This window comes from Pomacea canaliculata, linkage group LG3 (genome assembly GCF_003073045.1).
Source record: "Pomacea canaliculata isolate SZHN2017 linkage group LG3, ASM307304v1, whole genome shotgun sequence".
Taxonomy (NCBI): domain Eukaryota; kingdom Metazoa; phylum Mollusca; class Gastropoda; order Architaenioglossa; family Ampullariidae; genus Pomacea; species Pomacea canaliculata.
The window spans coordinates 20,579,875-20,600,152 of NC_037592.1; the positions used below are offsets into that span (position 1 = coordinate 20,579,875).

Consider the following 20,278-nt stretch of genomic DNA (forward strand, 5'->3'; position numbering starts at 1 on the left):
AACAGAAATGATTGCAATTATAGCTAAGAGTATAATCCAGTCTTTTATCCGTGAGTTAAAATCAAAGACCTCAAAACAGTATCTACCAGTGAGATATGTAATAGAGAAGAAAGGGAAAGCAAAATAAAAGTTGATGTAAATGGTTTGATGTAAAATAAAGAGACATTTCGTTATACGACGTGTGGTGTACTGTGACAAAGTAAAGCTGTATACTATGAAGTTTCGTGTCTTGAGAAAGGAGCAAACATCCCAGACCACATCAAAACCGCCGCCATGTTTGTCAAGTGCCCCAACGAACAAATCCAGTTTAATGTGTTTTACCTTTGACATTGGTGTCAGCTACACAGCTACCAGGAGTTGCTTAACCCCTCTTATCATTAACTGGTACAAACCTCCTCCCCTTAACCTCCACTGTCTGTCTGTCTGTCTGTCTGTCTGTCGTGCGTCAGGGTCTGTGCAGGTTTGATGTGCTGCATGGCTACAAAGGCAGGCAATGGCGACACTGTTCGTTGACACAGTATGTCAGCTATTCGAGTGTTAGGACAGGAGGATATGTGTACAGGTGTAATTTGATATTGTTAAACATCTACCATCACAGCACAAGCAAATACAGCATGCCTCCTCCCCTTCACAGCTTTTTCATCTCCTCGTTCGTTATTCTGTAAGTCTGCTCTTCACCCCTGTCAATGCTGTCCACATAGATAAATATGTTATCTATCAACAACTTTTCCTGTTGGGAAAGAGGATAGCCGCTTGGTTAGAATGGGAAGACGATAACTGAGTTCTTAAAGAACCGAGAGGTTCGCCGGTTCGATACCTTTGAGGCTCAGCCAATGGTTAGAGGTTAACTTTTTTTTTTCCCTGAATTTACTTCTTCAGTTGACCATAATCACCGATTCTTCCCAAATTCTCTCAACTGTAGTTTTTCTTCTCGTCAAACTTATTTTCAATGTCTCCACATTGACAAGTAGATTATCAGCGGCATATGCTTCGTTACCTATATAAACATACTGCAGCCAGGCTGAATAGTAACTCACACGACGACCATCACAAGTTCTCCGTCAATCACCAAAGGGATGAACAATATTCCATATTTGTGTGTCATTATCATGTAGATGTTGAGGCAAGCAAACATACATACGTATTTCTCACCCCGCTGTCTGCCTGTGACACACTCTCCAGTAACACTGCATTCCGCTCCAAAAATTAAAAAAAAATATGGAAGCTGAAATTCACTTAACAACATCAAACAGATTGTGTTTGGAAAACATGTCAAAATGCCAGCCCCGGGAGTAACAGATCGCCGGAGACCGCCCCAGCCCGGCAAGAATGCCGAGCAGCACAGTGGCTTGATTGTGCCCCCGTCCCACCATGGCTTGTCTTGCAACACGCCGTGTGACAGGCAAAAAACCTGCAGAAAAGGGAACTGTCAATGCAAATAAACCGCTTGTCGCCAATACCAGGCAGGTGTGTCAAAAATGCAAATCCATTCTCTCCCCTTCCGCAGCGCCCAACGTCACTCTGGTGTACAGCAGCACTGACTTACCTCCCCCAGTATACAGCAGCACTGACTTATCTCCCCCAGTATACATCACCACTGGCTTATCTCACACAGGATACAGCACCACTGACTTATCTCCCTCAGTATACAGCACCACTGACTTACCTCCCCCAACGTACAGCACCACTGACTTATCTCCCATCATGCAGTGGACCACAGTGACAGACACGGGCTGCTGCGCCACAAAGTGAGACACGGGTCGTCATGTTACAACCCCGGGTACATCTGACGCTCAGACCCTGCAACCACCCTTCTCTTGTCTTTAGCAATATACTTATATGCTAAATCAAAAAATCTTATCAAAAGAAATGAGAACGCATGATAGTTTCTGGGATCGAGAAGAGGGAAGCTGACAGATGATGATGATGATGATGATGGAGCCTGAACACGGATGTGCACCACACGTGACTTCCCAGGTAACTCAGCAAAAGATCGAAAGGATAAGATGTCCACTTCTAAATACAAATGACAGGACACATTAGGCCCAACAACGTTTTTTCTCTTTCTCGAAGTTTCTAGCGGAAATAATGTTTTTCCTTGTGACTCTCTGGGTTTCACCAGAAAGTTATCTAGATTATAGGGAAGGGGTGGGCAATTAATTTTCCCAAGGGGCCGCTTGAGAAATTGGGATGGTTTTAGAGGGCGACTCAATATAGCAGTTTACCTAATACTGTAGTCAAATGAAATACTGGCGGGCGGCCAGCAGACGGGCCGGTCAGAGACAGGAGGCGGGCCGGCCTTTGCCCAGGTCTGTTCTAGGGTAGCAAGTCGTGTCTGTAAATAAATGAACATCTTTCCGAAATGTCTAGCATCCAGTGTGTCGCGGTCGAAAGTTCGCATCCTGGTCAAGGAAACGAATTTTAGTCAAACTATCAATCAATCTACACTTCACATCTCAGCTACTCAGGCGTCTTACCAAGAGAAGGACTATAATCTCCTGAGCCACTTTCATCGACAAAAGATGACAGATGACAAGCACTTCATGGCTTTTTCCTTTAACCCTCGCACGGAACTTTCTTTTTCGCCGAACTGAAACGACGGCAGCCATCAGTCACGTGACCAGATTTGCTGCTATAAAGACTTGCAGCCCTACTCCTCCAGTTCTCCTTTCTCAGGTAACGAGTGCTTCACACAAAGGTATTGTTGTATTTTTACAGATTTCCTCAAGTCCTCTCTTCCAGGATTAAAAAAAAAAAGTCTGGTCAGGGTCACTGCACGGGTAGCACGTGTTCAGTGTTCGAGTGAATCAGCTAATGCCCTAACCTACCCGACTACCACCCCATCTACCATCAGCAGCACCATTTTAAAATTATTTACATTTAATGGCTTTTAACCTTTGTGTTTTCTTGGTATACTCTTTCTTTCATGTAGATGAAACACAGTTGCCCTGTGAACTTTATGATTATTCTCGTCGCCATGGAGAAGTCATCGTCAGCACCGGAGTCAACCAGTTCTGTCATCAGCCCTCTGCTGCAGTCCTCTGGGTGGGAACCATCAGTTTGGTAAATGCTGTCTAAAGCTCACGACTTTATTTTCAAACTCATGCGGCGACATTAACCACTCGAGACTAGGAGGGACGGTCAGCTTTCACAGCAATCACCTTTCCGGTGTCTTGTGACACCAGAGTTGCGACCCTTCTCTTTTTGTCACGTGTTCACACGAGGTGGTCTTTATTGGCCTGAAGCTGCATCCGGGGCCCTGTTTCGCCTTTCAAAAGAGCGTCTTTTCTCAAAAGCTCCGGGTTCTGAGAGAGAATTCCTGGCGGATACCCGATAACATAATGGCCTAGCTTGCCAAGCAGATATTTATTTTAATGGTTGTTTTGCACCCTCCTCTCTCGCGCTCCGCTTCGTACAATGACCCGCTTCACACACACACGGCGGTTGCTTGTGGCCGACACACACGTCACGAGTTTCAGTGTCGCTGTAGTTTTTCTTGACCAGCGTCCACACAGCTCCGTGATGGCTGCCGTCCGCCATGACAGGCAGGGTGCGTGACGCACATCTACAGTTCCTAGTTGCGGATGTGACGTGTCTGCCACTTTGTGTAGACACAGATTTGTCTCTTGCTGACGGCTTTCGTTTACAAGCTTTGCACCTGAATTGAAACTGGAGACAATTACACACGGGTGCGTGTATGTGGGTGAGTGAACGGGGTGGGGAGAGAAAAAAGACCGGGTAGTAGCAGAGGGAGAACAGTGGTGAACGTAACATCCACTTCTGGTTCACGTGACTGGCTGATATGTACTTTCACATCTGTTATATCTTGTATTACTGTCTGTGTATGTTTAATTTTATTTTTTTGTAGGACTTCAAGACTGTGTAGTCACGTGGGTTTTGACAAACTTCGACACCTCCACCCTGTAGTCTGCTTTGTAGACAGTCAACAATGTTAGACTGCAATACAAATCATACAATACCTACATCAGTAATGACAGTAACAGCTGGCTGTCAGTGACAAAATGGTTGACTTTGTAGCCCTGCACGCAACCTGTTTAGTCAGAGGTTGGATCCTTTCTGTCCTGTACCGCAGATTGCCAGCTTCCGGTCTTCTCAAGATTATTTTTCTTCTCGTCCCTGAGCTGGTAGCGGAGGTTCCAGTAGAGGAAGACACGATGGGATGCAGCATGGAGGAACTGATACCTACGGGGTCGGTCATGCACCCAGGATTGCAAGTTTATACACCAAGACCCCGGTGGTCAGTGGGTACAACCACAAACAGTACCGCAGTACCGCTCCACCCGGGTCTTGAAGCTGCAAACTTCACACTTCAGGACAGTTTGTCTTCCTTCGTGAGAGACTTCTCAAACACCGTGGCTTCCACGAGTCGACTAAATGCTGTGTTTCAGGTGTGATTGCAAGTGAGTGCTTGTTTCACAACCTTGAAACTTTGATCGGACAGGATTCAAAACATCAGTATCTATCATATCAGACAAACTTGACAGTCCACTGTCTCCATTGTATTCTGGGGTAGAGTAGCGCAAATAAAGAGAACACAGTTCTGTGACTGCAGGAAATACTTAAATGATCTCCTGGACAATAAATACATAAATATGAGTCTTTCTTTTTACACTGACATAAAAAGAACCTGTACAAACCGTTTGCAATGGGGTGTAATTCTACACACTTGCCTTTGGCCAGGTGAACAGAGGCAGGCGCCGAGCTGTGGCGCATACAATAGTCAAATAAATCCACTGTTAGCTACTCTCTTCCTGCCTCTTGCTCTACGGGTCCCACATAAAACGAGGGGAGACTGATTTTGTGAATGGCTTCCGACGGGTGGGTTTTTTCTTTTTTTTCTTTTTTTCTTGTCATTAATCTCCGCCTTTCAGTGCAGGCCTCCGGCAGCAGCCTACAGTCGCCATCTTTGTCGTCGCCGCTGCGCGAGTACCAGCGAGTGGCCCACCGGCCCAGACCTGGCGATACCAGTGTTCAGGTCATGTTCACACACACACAGGGCGATGTTTCTTTCTGAACCTTCTCCAACACAAGGAGACAGAAGTTGATGGCAATCGCTGTCCTCACATAATTAAACTTTAATACAATCACTTTTATTTCAGATGTTGATCATCGAGATGTTTTCCACCCTGAGCTTTGACAGATAGTTAATTAGTTCGTTAGTCAAAGCATGAAAAAAGTACGAACATCGCTCGTCCCGTCCTGTCCATAATATTCAGAATCTGACAATTTGAATGACTTCCATCAACAATATCCTGTAAAGAGTTTAGTGACTGAGGAGGACATACAGCTTGCTTCGCTCGCTCTCTATCAAGTCAAGTTGGCGATATAAATAATTTTTAGAGAAAAAAGAAATATCAGATAGACTCAAACCCTTTGACCGTTTCGAGCCGTTCTAGTCGCTGGTGGTGTGCTGAACATGCGAACTGATGGGGAAAGAAGGGGGACAGCGCCGTGGCAATGATATCAGGCCTGCATCTTGTATCGCAACAATCGTCAGGCCGCTATCGTTGGAATGAAACTGCATCGGTCCGGAGGTTGTAAAGGAGGTAAACAAAGGGCGCCAAGCAAGTAAGGTGAAAATGGACGGCGCGGAAAAATGCGGAAAGGAAAGAAAGGTTGGCGGCGAGCAAAGCCCGGCATAGCGGGGGCTTTTTTTTTTTTTTTTTTCAAGCTCCGACTATAGACAGCAGTGTTCCTCCAAGATTTCGTTTGAAGGAAATTGCCGGATCGAGTTGCTTGTCAAAATAACTGTAATTGCTCCATTACCAGACTTCTCCTCTACAGGAGGCGAGATTCGTGGACATTAAAATCTACACAAAGCCTCACAGCTTTCATTCCATTTCCGCTTTTGTCTGCTGTAACATCTGCTAGTCTCCCCTTGTGTGGGCTTTGGTGCTGTGCCTGAATATAGAGGGGGACAACTGCTAGTGATTGCATTATTCCTCTAAAACACACAGAGTCTTTGAGTCGCCTTGAGAGACATACACAGGCAACATCTTAACACGGGAGGAAACAACCAATGTGGTGTGTCGGAGGTGATAACAACTGGTGAACATTCTACCGTTGAACTGTCCACCAGTGGTTGCAGAGATAAAAATGGCGTTTGGAGCAAAGTGACAATGGCTAGGCCAGGTCTGCACAACTCCACATTTGAGTTTTCTTTCTTTTAGTGATTTCTAGAAGTGGTCCTGTCACGGCCGAACGTGTCGGTTAAATTTTAACCACAATTCTCATCAGCTTTGTCTGAAAGAAACCCCAAGACAGACAGAAACAAAATAGTAAACGTTCCTGAACACCTGCAAGATATTTGCATTTGACTGCCACAACTAGCATCGAAAATGTCAAAGTCTGTCACAGCCCATCACAAAGACCGCATTGAGACCATAGTTTATAATAGTGTACAGCTTAATTATAATTAGCTTGTATATATATAACTCGCTCTTTGAGAAAGATATCCTGAATATTTTTAACGATTATCGTATTCTCAGTTTCTTTTTAGTCATAAAGGATGCATATTGGGACTGAGGAGATTTATAGAAGTTGAGTTCACTATGTTTCGAGTTTTAAAAACTTTTCGCCCTTTTTTCATTTTTTCATTCCTGTGGTCTCACTTTTGTTAGCTTTAAACTTTCAGGCTTAAATCTACTTAGGTAAAACAGTTTTATACAATGTTTCTAAACGCGTTACACAAGACAGATGTAGAAATTTTATAGCTGAAATCGTTTTAATTAATATATGACCATGACCGTTTCTATACAGGTGTGATATAAAATACTTAGGTCGGACTACGCTCCTATCAGCACATGTAAGTAGAGCTCTCACGGGAAAACGAACGAAAGAAACAATTTTCATAAAGAAAAACATAGTGGACACGGAGCTGCTATTGGTTGTTTACAAACAAATAAAGCAGCATGCAAAGGTGATGTGACAACACAGGGTGCAGTGGGAGGGGGAGGCAGGGAGTGTCAGCCACGACTCACAAGCCCACTCCACACTCCCAATACTCGACAGTCTTTTGCAAAAATACAGTTTTCAAAATGTAATACACATCTGTCAATCAATGAATAATGAAAGTGTATCCAAGAACAATATTTTTAACGACGACTGGAGCACTTTGGTCTGTAGCCGTTGGAATATCTACAACAGTTCTGGCGATGTCGGCTTTGTAAACCCAAGTCGCTGAAAGAATTCGTCGTCTCAGTTCGTCATAGCGTCTGTTGTTTGCTTGTAAACACTCTAAGTTCTTTCCCGAAGCTGATTGTGATAACTACAGTAATCGATCTTAAAACTGTTTTATGCAGTTTAGAACAGTTTCCACCTGCTTTAAATTTCGATGAGAACCACTTTATAAACGTTTTTACAACGCTCGGGCAACGCACCTAAATGACATAGAAGCGGATTTTTAACACCTTTACAAATTTGCTCTTTTAAGTAGTTTTAAGTTTTAAAATCAGATCGTCCAACAGCTTCTGGAAATCGGATAATGATGGAGGAGTGTTATAAACATTGTCTCTGGCATGACATCTTTAATGCCAGTGACTCATGGTCGTTATACCTTGGGGGAGATAGAAGCATGTTTACAATACCAAACAGCATGTTCAACAGCAATCAGTAGGCAACTGAACATTTTCATAGAGTTTGGACCCAAGTATAATATGGTCATCAGGTAAAATATCTTGAGAAAGGGACATAACTGATATATATATATATAGGTATGTTCATTATACTTCCATCCATCTACATGTACAAACATCTACAGGTAGCTTAACCAATACCTGTTGAATAGCAGGGTATGTACAGCTGCATCTTAGCATCTAAATATACAGAAGCAAGCTACTTATTTCAAAGGATAGGCTCCTATGTCTAACCGGACAGCGCCAATGTTCACTTCAGCAACGGTTGAGGGATTCAAAAAGCAAACTAACGCAGATCAGTGGAAATGACAAACATGTCAACAAAGAAGGGGGAGAGAATCTCAGGTACTGACGGCCACGAGGGGGGGAGCAAGCAGGCCGTCCCTGTATCGCCTCCCCTGGGAGCCTCCTGCTGTTGAATGCCAGAGTTGACCTACAGGTCACCACAGGACACAGGACAGGTGGTGGTCTACACAGTCACGTGACCCACTCGCTGCCTATTCTCTCTCTCTCACCACCCCAACCATCGAAACATTGTTAGCAAACTGCCTTCAACCTCAGTTATTTCAAATCCCCGAGGTTTCTCGTGAATGTTTTAAAGAGAACAAAGGAAGATGTGACTGATGTGAACATCGTCAGCAGACGACAACCTCGACGTTGGGCGACGTATGATGCTTCGTCGGCATCCGCATTGCCTTCAGCTTTCAGAGATCTTTATTCTACAAACTGTTCATGTGCAGATAACTTGACTTACTAGTGAATATTCAGATTACTAAATTTTTTTTTAAAGCTACATTTGTAAAAGTTAACGCGTGGAATTTTCCAAGTTTTGATGAAAAAGACCAACACGTGACTTCGGTATGAGTGTGGTGAGCGGGTTACAGGAAAATAACGTTTGGTAGGAAGATTGTCACCGAACATTTCAAATGCTACTATCAATCAAAGCAATAGTGTGTGTTTGTGTGTTTTTTTAAATAGTCCAAATGTGTATTTCTGTACTTCTAATGAATCAGCAAAGGAGGTTTTGAATTAAAAAATAATTTGAATCATTTTTTGACCAGTACGAATTGCTCAAAAAGGCGACATTTTCGCCGCCAGAGTTCACCAAAAGAAAAAAATCAAAAGAGCTTGACGCAAAATTAAATTCCTTTAAATATTCCTCGCCCTGTTGTATTATCAACACGATCTACCCATGTGTTATTATTGGAAATAATGAAAAAAAAAAGGTTTTAAAGAAAAAAGTAGAATATGTTCCACAAAAACCCAGAACAATTTTTTAAAGTCAATATTTGAGTGGGATACAATTACAGATAAAAACACAGTTTTGTTAAACTGTCATTATTACTATGCTGTACACGTGGCCTCTGAATGGTGGAACACATAATCACTATATTGCATTAACAAACATGTGAGTGTGTGACCTGTGACCTTTGACCTACAGGTCGCCCCTGCTGCCGCTCTGTTCAGACGTTTGATGTTACAGAGGCTGGTGAGGCTGATGTCTCCTTTAGGCTGCTACAACTAGATTGGACTCGACCGATACCAAATAAATGCCCCAAGTGATGGGGATGGGGTGTAGTAGTGGCAGGTGGAGGCTGACCATAAGGGGAGCAGACATTTTCTGGGCTGAGGAAGCAGGGGATGCGTGCAAGTAAACACGTGATTCCATTTATCAACGTCTTGTACGGAGAGTTTACATCAAAAACTAAAAAAAACTTTTAAGAAGTAAACTGCCGCACTGCAGACGACAAACATACACACCTCGGGCCATCGACCAGTAAATGGTGTGCGTCGCCATCACCATCATCTCCAACCCCGACAGCTGTAGTCGTCATGTTGATGCTGGTGGGCTAGTCGTGACGCAGTGCTATTGATTCTGTAGTCTGGTAGCACTAGTGGATAGTGCTAGTAGTGATATAGTGGCAGTGGTAGTGGTAGTAGTGATATAGTGCTAGTAGTGATATAGTGGCAGTGGTAGTAGTGACATAGTGCTAGTAGTGATATAGTGGCAGTGGTACTAGTGATATAGTGCTAGTAGTGATATAGCCCTAGCTACACTAGTTGTATAGTCCTAGTAATTATATAGTGGTAGTTGCACTAGTTGCATAGTGCTAGTAGTGATATACTGGTAGTTGTACTTGTGATATAGTGCTGGGGGTGTTAGTCGTGATAAAAGTGCTACCACTATTTCAGTTATGACTAAAGACAACCTCTAACCTCGACCCAACCGCCCACGACAGCGCAAGGTTCAAGGCCAGTCCTCGTGGTGTCACTTCAAGAGACGCCATTAATTCAGAGCCAGGTGACTGTCCTCCGCTCGCCTGTGAGGGTAGAGGGGTAGAGATGGTAGAGAGGGTAGAGAGGGTTTTGTGTGACCAGCTGATCGCCTGTACCCGCTCCCTCACCCTATGTGCCGAGCTCCCGCCCTGTCTTGCTTGTGTAAGACTACGGGTCCAGAAGTTAAACTTTGACACTGGGAGGTCACAACAAGCATCCACTTCTACGAGACTGGCTGAAGAAATAACAGCTGCTGTCGCTCTGATGGCGATGATCTTTACGACAATGTATGTAACCGCGATGTTTAGCTGCTGGGTGCGCTGTTTCCATTATTTACTTATTTATTTCTTTGAATGAATGCCTATTACAAAGCTCTACACTAACCCTGACTTAATACTACCAATTGCAATGATAAGCGAGTTATTACACGGCTATTACACGGCTTATGGTTCCTGAAAAGAAAAGTTTCTGAGTTATATTCAGGACAGTTCACACCCCTGGGGTAGTCTGTCATGACATCATTGGTCAGAGCTTTCTCTTGTCAACTACTTGTCATAGTTCATATGTTCACAATCTATGCACATTGAAATATTATAATCTATACAAATATAGATACACATTGGAATATTAAAATTAATAAAAATATAGGTAAACTTTTTAAAGTCTTGATAATGAAGAAACCTTTCTGTTGTTACCATTCTACTTTCATGGAGAAAAATATCACAGGTGGCACCCAATCACCTCAAGGTAACGAATAGAAAAAAAAAACAACAAACAAATCAAATATTGAAACTCTTCCATCAGTCAAGATTGTCAGTTTCATTTACCTGCCGTGTGTGTGTCATTATTTTACTAGTGTTTGATGACTTCATCAATAATACAATTCTGAATAATTGCCCGCCGTGCAAACTCTCAGACGCAGACAATTTCCCGCGCACTTGGCTCCTCACGAGCTCAGCGCATGGCGCACACCGACAACTGCAGCAACAAACATCATTAAAACTGAGCTTAATACTTCGTAAACATGTTGTAATGTTTTGTACAAGCAAAAGCCTGCAAGCCAATTTCACGCACACTTTTATATGCTGCTACTCACACCAGCTCCCTACCATCGCACACCCAGTACCCATCTCTCACTCCTACCCATCGCTAACATTCATCGCCGGTTTTTTTTTTTTTTTAGGCTGTCGTCGATGACTCCATGCCCTGAGCGTTAGTTACTCTTGCTGACTCCCCTCCTCCTCCTCCTCCTCCTCCCATCCCTGCGTTCTTATCAGCTCGGAGGCGAGCCTGGGTACAGCGGTGTGGGAGGGAGGGAGAGGGAAGGCGAGCAGGCGGGCTGGTCGGAAATCCTCCCACTTGTCGCTCGCCAGCAGACGACGCCCCCAAGTGCCTGTGGAGCGCAAGACGATAGGCTTCATCCCATTCAGCGCCGCACTCGCAGTATCGCGTGAAAATCCGCGGAAAATGCCTTCTTTCACTTCTCCCAGCCATCCACCCGGTCTTTTACAAGCTCGGGCCACCTCTCGCTACTCGCATGCCACCCGACTGCTGCCCTCCCGCCACCACCACCCGCTGTTGACACCAGGTCACTTCAGGCCGAGGTCAAGACTGGCTTTTCGGGGTCGTGGCACTGCGGGTGGAAGAAGGTCGGAGGAATAAAATAAATAAACAGCAGTGGGTATGAAGGGTGATATCACGTGACAGCGCGGGTTATCGTCGGTACTCACACGACATACCTGTGTGTGCACCTTGCACCCTCCCTGGCGCCCCGCACTTAACTAAGGAAAACAATTTCCGGCCGACACATTGTTTGTGCCACGTCAGCCTGACCTGAAATTTATTTGTTGTTCGCTTCCACCCCTCACTCCACCAACAGACCCAATCCCCGCTATCACCTCCACATCACTCGTATCCCCATCCTTCATAATGTTAGTCTCCTCGTCTTGTGAATTCAGTTGGGAGTTGTTTTTACTGTCTGGAGAAACTTTGTTTACCTGTCTGCGCGAGCGTTTCGTGCTCTCTTTTCCTTCTTTTCTCTCTCCTTTCCAAATGTCTGTTTTTGAGTTCGTTTTATACCTCCTACCCCGACAAATTCTTTCTGTCATTCGCTCTCTCCTCACCTCTCACTCGCTCACCCCCGTCTCTTTTTCTCTTCTTCACTCTTTCCACCTTCTGTCTCCTTTTTTTTCTCTTTCCTGCCTTTCTTCTTTCTCCTTTTCATTTCTTACTTCCTTTGCTCTCAAATATTTTTTTTTTCGCTTTCCGCTCCTCCGTTTATGTCCCCTGTTCAGATTTTAAATATTGCCTAATAATTTACCAAAAATTAAGCTTCCTGCAAACAATAAGGAGTCAGGCGTGAAGCTGGTTTAATTTTTGTAACACGGTGGCTGAGAAAGACAATGCCATCTTCGTGGCAAAACAAAAATTTCATTTGCAGGTCGACAGACGGCTCGGCAGTAAGACCGTTTGTGATAATGAAACAAATCAGACAGTTTGCCAATTTTCATCCGCACGTCAAAGACGAAAGCGATTTTATTGGACGCACAAACAAGTGGATGAGAAGCGAATGAAAGCCAGAAGTCTTTTAAAACACATCTCATTCCTCAAACTCTTCGTGTTCCCTAGAGGGCGCGCCATTCCGAGCCATATTGTTTCTCATTTATTTCACGCGCCTGACACCGAGTCAATAAAAGACGAACTTGTTTCTGTTATTAAAGTTTTCATCCAGCAGACGATCCCACTGCCTCGGGCCAAACTTTTTTTTTTTTTTAAGTTGGTGTCAGCAGTCGGCGAATGAAATGGTTGAGGCACTTGAGTGTCGTAGAACTCGGTGCAGACAGTTGTGGAGAGGACATGAAAGGTTGTTCCCGAAAGGTGAATGGAATGCTCACCTACATTGTAGTTAAGTAAAGTTTGTCTTTTCTTGTCCCTACCGCATTGTTTTCATTGTAATCGACTTGAAATGTGTGTTATAGTCTGCTTTCTGTCTACATTGATGTTGATCTTGAAATTGTATCGCTTGTATCGACAAGACTGTTGACAGTCTCTACCTGTTGTGCCAGGTGTGTAACAATATTTTTTTTTAACCGTGAAATGAGATGAATAGACTGTACACACCGGCTACAAGAAAAGGAGAATGTCGTGGCAGAAGTTCTGTTCCTCAGTCTAAACTTTCGCAAGCGTCTTAAGAAATAGTTGTTGATGTTTACAAATTAAGGAATAAATTTTTGTTTAAAACAACTCTAGTGCTCGTGGTTAACTGAAAGCCGTGGACGTGAGCTCGTGAGTGGAGCAAGCACTGAGCCCCGCAGCTCGCCCCGCTGTGCCCGTAATGTTGTGTGCCCCCTGCCCCTGCCCCTGCCCCTCAGTCCCCACACCACAGGGCACTGCAGTCTGTCCTCTCATTGTCAGTCATATCACTGCCACAGACCGAGCGCCAGGTCCCCCACACAGTTGGCTGCCGTTTATTAATTAACTTGTCTATCGCCCCTCTTTTCTTCGGCTCCTCCACCATTTGTTTCAGCCCTATCTTGACCTCTGAACCTCGTTCCCTCCAGGCCCCTCCCTGAACAAGATTAGTGCCTGTGACGTCACAACCGGTGTACCCTAACTTTTGTCTGTGGAGAGAAGGGCCAGGCGGCGCTGGCGTCTGCCATAGAAACAACTGTTCACTGTAGCGTGGTGGTTAGACACAGTTACCAGCGTGCTTGCTTGTCTACGTTTTGCTTGTCTGTTCGTGTGCTTGTGAGAGAGACAGAAAATGTTGTTTTGGGGGATTTCCCCCGGACCTTTGGAGGGGAGGGGGACTTCTGGTAAGCCTGCTCGGCGTGTTGACACTATTCTTTCTCTCGCGACGAGATGTTTAATGAAACCAGTCACGCCTCGTCCTTCCCATGGGGCCTTGCGGGCCTCTCGGGCCAGTTGGCGGGCGGCGCACTCACTAAGCACTGATTGCTTTTCTCTCTGATAACAACTGTCCGCTGTCGCCGTAGCCCTCGTCTATTGTTCTCCAATACCCGCGCTAATCTTTTTGTCTTTTATTACTTTTTCATTTCACTTTTTCAGGTCTTTCGGCCCTTTTCTACCATTACATCCCCCCTTTCCCCCAATATCCCCTCAGGAACAAAGAGGACATCGAAAGATAGTTGTGACAGTAGATCTCACTGATGTATCGAAGAACCCTCTGCTCCAGCGGTCTGAAGGAGAGAACGGAAGGGAGGGCGAGTGTCTCAAAGGAGACCTAGCATTGAGAAGATCGAGATGTTGGTGTGTTTAGTACATGGATGTTCCATGTTTTCTCCCACAGTTTGTTCTTGTGTCTCCACCCGCTACCCGCTCACGTTTCTTCTCCAGTTTGTCATCGGCTGTACAGAACCCCCAGGCACGGCTCTTGCAGGAGGATCTGGTCTAAGCTATGCGAGATGGTTGGTAATATTTGTTTGTTTGTGGTTGGTAATAATCTGACGACAAAGTAATTGTTGTTACAGCGGCAAGAGAGAAGGACAAAATACATACGGACTGACTTACTGACTCGCTGACACCTGAGTGCACGTCTGTATTTTAAGAAATGTAAGTTAGTCTTTTCACGATGGCGTCTACCAAAAAAATATAGAAAAGATGAAAATGTTAAAAACTCGAGCGAATGTGGGATTTTGAGGAATTTTCAAGAGAAGCAGGCGGGAGGCAGATGTGGGCTGGTGGGTGGCAAAGCTACAAGAAGACTGTCAGGAAAGTCACTTGTAGACTGAGGGGACCACTCTCCCCCTCGCCAGTCAACATCAAGATAATGGTTGAGCCGACAAACCCTCTTTTGTTTACTAACCATTCCATATCACCCCCTAGTTCTGACCCTAGAGTACTTGGGTGCACAGCTGTGTTTACAGTTTTCCTTCCTAAACCAGGAATAGAATAATTATTTCCCATTATGATGTTATTGCTACATCTTGTTGCTGTTGCTGTAGCTTGCGTAAATAGATATTCAAGCAAGTTGAAGGCATATTTTAATTATAATTTCTATTTGAATGATAGCTAGCATGATATTCTGAATACAAAACACCCAAATCTGCAGAACATTTTTTTTTTAAAGTAGCATTTATGGCGGAAGTTCTGTCGGAATGCATATTTAACATCTTCATGTTACATTCCATGTTACATGCTACACAGCCATGTCTACGAGTTACATATCCATGTCTACATATTCAAGTGTCTGACGCAACTTTCGCTGTGCCTTCTCCCACACACCTTCAGCTCCGATATATTCCACCAGTTCCTTCGCTCACCCTCCCCCACACACACAGCACTACCACCACCACCACCACCAAGCAACACCATCCATGCAAGAGGCGACGGTTGGTGCTAATGTGGCCAATTTGTGCCGGCGCCTCTCTCACCGCCAAGTCAAGCGAGTTCGTCCGCCAATGAGAGCCGGTGAGTCCCTCCCTCAAGTAGCTGTCTGGTGTAAAGCCCACAGTGCGCGGCGTCTGGCGTGTCCTGAACGTGTAACTGTGTGTATGTGTGTATGTGTATGTGTGTGTATGTATGTGTGCATATCAATAAGGATGGGGACTGATTCCCCTACACTTTGCTCTGACCTCCAACCCTCTTGAGCTGTGGGCTAACAGACGCTGATCCCTCCTCTGCGGTCACATTCATCTCTCCGTGAGAGTTACCCCCACACACTACAGCGGATAATTCATTCACACCTTGGCAGGTGAACTGGGTGCAAGCTTCACACTAAGTGTGGTCCTTAAGGTGCGTCTTAACTACATCCTTTTCTCCATCCACCCACCATCCAGTCCACCTTCACCTCCACGCCCACCTGGCCTGGCGAACACCCGAGATAGTGACAGACAGAGCCTCGTCTTGAGGATCACACCTTGGTCTTTCTGGCCTGCAAGTAATATAAATAATATATTCTTCTGCAGCACTTGACATCAGTCCTTACATCAGTCACTCGCAGGTTGATTTCCTCGTTCTTGATGGTCACCCGCCATTCACAGGGGAGTGCCTGTGGGCCCCAAGTGAGTGATGTGCCCTGGTGACTTATTTTTGAATCATTATATTAATTATGCAGACTGTGTCGCATAATCTTATCAAGTGTGACATACAAGGGTAGTTCAACCTTTGAAGTAACACCGTTCATTGTCACGGTCTTCAGGCTACCCAGGCAAAGTTCATTTTCAAGAAAGTAAACAGAGAAAGAGAGTCCGCCACAGTGAGACAATTCATATTCAAGTGATTGGAACATTGTGTACTAGCATCTTTAGTGAAGATAATACATGTATTATAAAATCGGAATGCGATTCATCATCATCATCATCATCAGTACTAGCAGTTGCCAAATGCAGAAAACATTGTTGTCATGTCAGGTCATTAAAGCCACCAAATCACCAGCAACACGCATCTCAAACACTCCCAAACACCCCTAAACACTCACAAATCCTGTTTTCTGTGCAGCCTGTGGCATGGGCCGATCTCGTGGTCCAAATATTGAGTCACTGGTGTGGAGTGTAACCACGGCCTGCCACTCGGCCGTCCGTGTTGTCCCCCCCTTGACGCCAAGCGCTGGTCAAACAGCGGTGACGCGCTCACACACACCACAGACCTGACCACCACCTCATCGCCATCGGCGCCGACTACACAAGCAGCACTCACTCCATTTACACGACCGGCGGAGACAGACCAACTGCAGGGGAGAGGAAGTGGGGTGGGGGAGAGGAAGTGGGGTAGGGGGAGGGCTGAGACCCACGCGCTCGTGTTGTGGCCTGATGTACCACTCAGCCCTCTGCAGTGTGATGCGAGTGGATTTTTCTAGATGACAAGATGGCATAGCGTTTTTATTTAAAATTAATGCTTTTTCTTGTGTTTATACCTCAACTTCAAGGAGTACTACTCTAAAAATATTAACTGAGTCTTATTCAAAGTATAAAAAGTATAATCAATGTCGTAAACTAGAGTACCAGGGTACTTCTCACAAAAAAAATTATCAATGTAACGCCCTCTTCCTTGTGTTCCTCCTCACATGGTGTCGAAATAATTAGTGTTTCTTAATCCATAATAAATTCATATTTATTGCTGTGTTCAAAATGTCCACTATTTCAGTGAAATAACAATAATGATCACATCTCAAAGAACCACCCCGTTCATCAAAAGCAAGTACAGCAGGTCTGCGCATGTTTATACGTTTTTTTGGTAATTGAATTGATTCTATTATATTTCAGGGAGATTCTGTAAAGACAGCCAAGTAATGAAGCGAGGATAAGGCATGTGTCTTTTATGACTGGAGCTTGGCCTATGGGGCTCCATGGAGGGCACAGCGCCAGAGACTAATCCCACATCGCCCCCCGAGTGCCACGTGATCGTACCAGGGGGAGAGGGGAGAGGCAGGGAGGGGCAAGCAGGGGAATGCAATGTGTACTCGATAATCATTGCCAACAAAAATGGCGCCTTGTTTGCACCTCTCTGTTCCCAACTCCGTCACGAATTCTTTGTTAACAGGAAATGACAATTGAAGCCAAAGCCAGGTCTCCACACACATCAGGACCCCAATCAATGTATCCATCCGCCGCTGTCAGTTTGCGTCACCTGCTACATAAAACCCTGCAACACAAGGCTCTCTTTTTTTCCAGTGGAATCGCACTGCTAGTTCCAGTTGTGGCCTTTCTTTACCCGTGTTTGATTACAGCCTGTTATTTCTCGAAGCAAATTCGATACCCAAATTGTTGGTGCTGACGCCGTGGAGTTTAATCAAATCAAGCAGACATGCCGGCTCAAACAAAATAAATTTTAACGACCTGTCCACAAGAGAAGACACGCCGCGAGCACACAGGACTGTTTGTTTAAAATCTACCCTTGCAAGACTGGAAATTCCTAGAACAACGTTTAATTTGAATGCTGGAACGTTAGAGTGGAAATAGTCCCGCTTTTTTTTCCTCCCTCTTCTTCTTTCTCTTTTGAAACGAAATGGTGGCGGGAGGGAGAAAGGCTGCCTTCAGCTGCTGGGCTCAAGCACCCTTGACATAACGCCAACCTACACGCCGTCGCCTCTTGGAGGCTCTGTCACAATTGCAGCAACTTAAATAATGTTTGCCGAGGGCCTCTGATCCGAATTGAGACTTCTGCGTGAATAATTTCTTCTGAGACCATACCAGATTGTTCGACAGCCACAATATCATTTTTCTTTCTTTTTCCAGAGCTCTGCAAAGCTGACACTCTTGTGACTACTTTGTGTCCGTCTACTTTTATTCTCTTCCCCCCTTCCTTCCTTTCCCTTCTCTCTTCAACCCTTCAACATGTGTGTGTGTGTGCGTGCGCGCGTGTGTGTGTGTTTCTAGTGTTTCCTTTCTTTGTCCAAGCAACAGCAGCGGAAGAGAAGTGTTTTGATCATTTTTCAGCCCCTGCCCCAGCCCCAACACAAACAGATGTGGACGAGCAGCTTGTTAAAGCCTCATCCAGCAAAAGGGGGGCGCTGTAACCCGACACCCGGGGTGAATGGGACACAAGGTGAGACAGTACCCTGGTCTTTGTGTGTGTCCGCGCCAGAAACTTTCGCTTTGACAGCTACATACAGTCGAGGTGCACAATTTATTCCAGGGTCTAGTTCCTCTCTTCCAGCAGATTCCTATCTTCAACCGTCTTTGTTCATCAACGCATCTATTGTTTATTGTTCTTCCACGAACACTATTATCACCTACTGCCGTACATGGTGGAAACACAAATTATATTTACAGACTTTCTGGAAATGCTGTTATGACGAAGAAAAATAGGAAAAACAAATTACAGTTATAAGTAAATTTTATGGAAACCCATTCTGTGCTTACGTACAAAACTTTGAAAACACAAATTATGCTTGTTTATAAAAATATTATACTTGAATGTAATAATAACACAAATTTCGAAAATGACACGAAAATGACAATTTCGAAATGAAATGAAAATTTCGAAAATGACAAGTCAATATTTCAGTGTCTTTCTCAGCGGCATCTGCATGTCTATCCAGACAGACAGACAGACAGACAGACAGACAGACTGGATGGCACCGTGTAAGAAAAAAAGCATATTTTTTCATTACAAGTTTGTACTGTTTGTATTTATTGACGGACACATGAAAAATAACGGAGAGACTACTTGTTAAAAAGAAACTCAAAGAGTTAAATGTGACGAGGAGATGATCGGACTGTCAAACCCTGCATGGAGTCGACTATAATGTCCATCAGACGATCTCACGAGAAAAGCAAACTTTAGTTGTTCTTGTCTCTACATTCGTCAGACTCGTTGTTTGCTATTCCATCAAACTTGTCCTCATTGCCAACCAACGGTAATATTCCGGACGCCGACTATACAGTCCCCCTTGACATTTTGTTTTGTTACAGACGATACTAGTAAGCATCTGGAATTAGCTTTTAAAGTTTTTAAAACGAAAAAGAATTTCAAATACAAGTTCATTAACAACGAAAAGCGATAATACAATGTATTTCAATTAATTCCTGCGCAAGTTTTATTATATAAAAAAATTACTGTAAAGGTGAGTTGGTGAGCGGCAGACATGAAAGTCTCGGCCTCTGTACAGGAAGGCATACAGTCGCATGGTCGTTGTTCCAAGCATGGATACTATTTCATACAAAGGACGAATTTTTATTTCACGTATATATTTCAAGCAATAGGTTGTCACAAGTTTCGGCGGTGTACACCCAGGTTCCCCTTCACAAAATAAACAATACTACTACGACACCAATGATCGGTGACTGAGTCCATCCTGTTTACAGTTTCATGACAAATTGTTTACATATTGTTACAGACAAATTGCGATATTTTCTTGGCTGTGTGCATTTTTTTATTACTTACAAATGAAAGCTTCGCTTCTTCGCTGTCTCCCAATCTTTAAACCCTCTATCACTCCCTTACCAAAATATTTGTTAATTTTATTGCAATTATTATTCTCGCATCCATGTCAGCCAGATGTGATTATACTTTTGGATTATAATGGATTAAACTGTCTGGGGAACTGCATTGTCTGTGTGACATTTGTGGGCTGCGTCCCATGTAATATTTGTCTTTGTTAATTTTAACATGGACGCAATCACAGTCTCCTTCAGTTTCTGGATAATTTTTTATTCATATTTTTAAAGTCGGATAAGCCCTCTATAGCTCTTCTTCTCCACAATTACTGAAAACGGAGATGTGGTGGCTGTAGAAATTTGCCCTAAAGTTTCATTTTACCTGCTACTCGAACGAGCAAACAAGGTGATATCGTCAGGTAGAGATATAGAGGAAAGGTTGTCACACTTTTGTCACAAAAGACTGACTACAACTACAACTGCACACTGTCTCTGTCAACGCCGTGC

The 20,278-nt window shown here is 44.3% G+C and overlaps 1 protein-coding gene across 2 annotated transcripts in view; it reads right to left on the bottom strand.

Moving 5' to 3' along the window:
- The window catches only part of LOC112559099 (dachshund homolog 1-like), a 90,899-nt gene that overhangs the window by 48,583 nt on the left and 22,038 nt on the right, over positions 1 to 20,278 (bottom strand). The window lies entirely within an intron of this gene.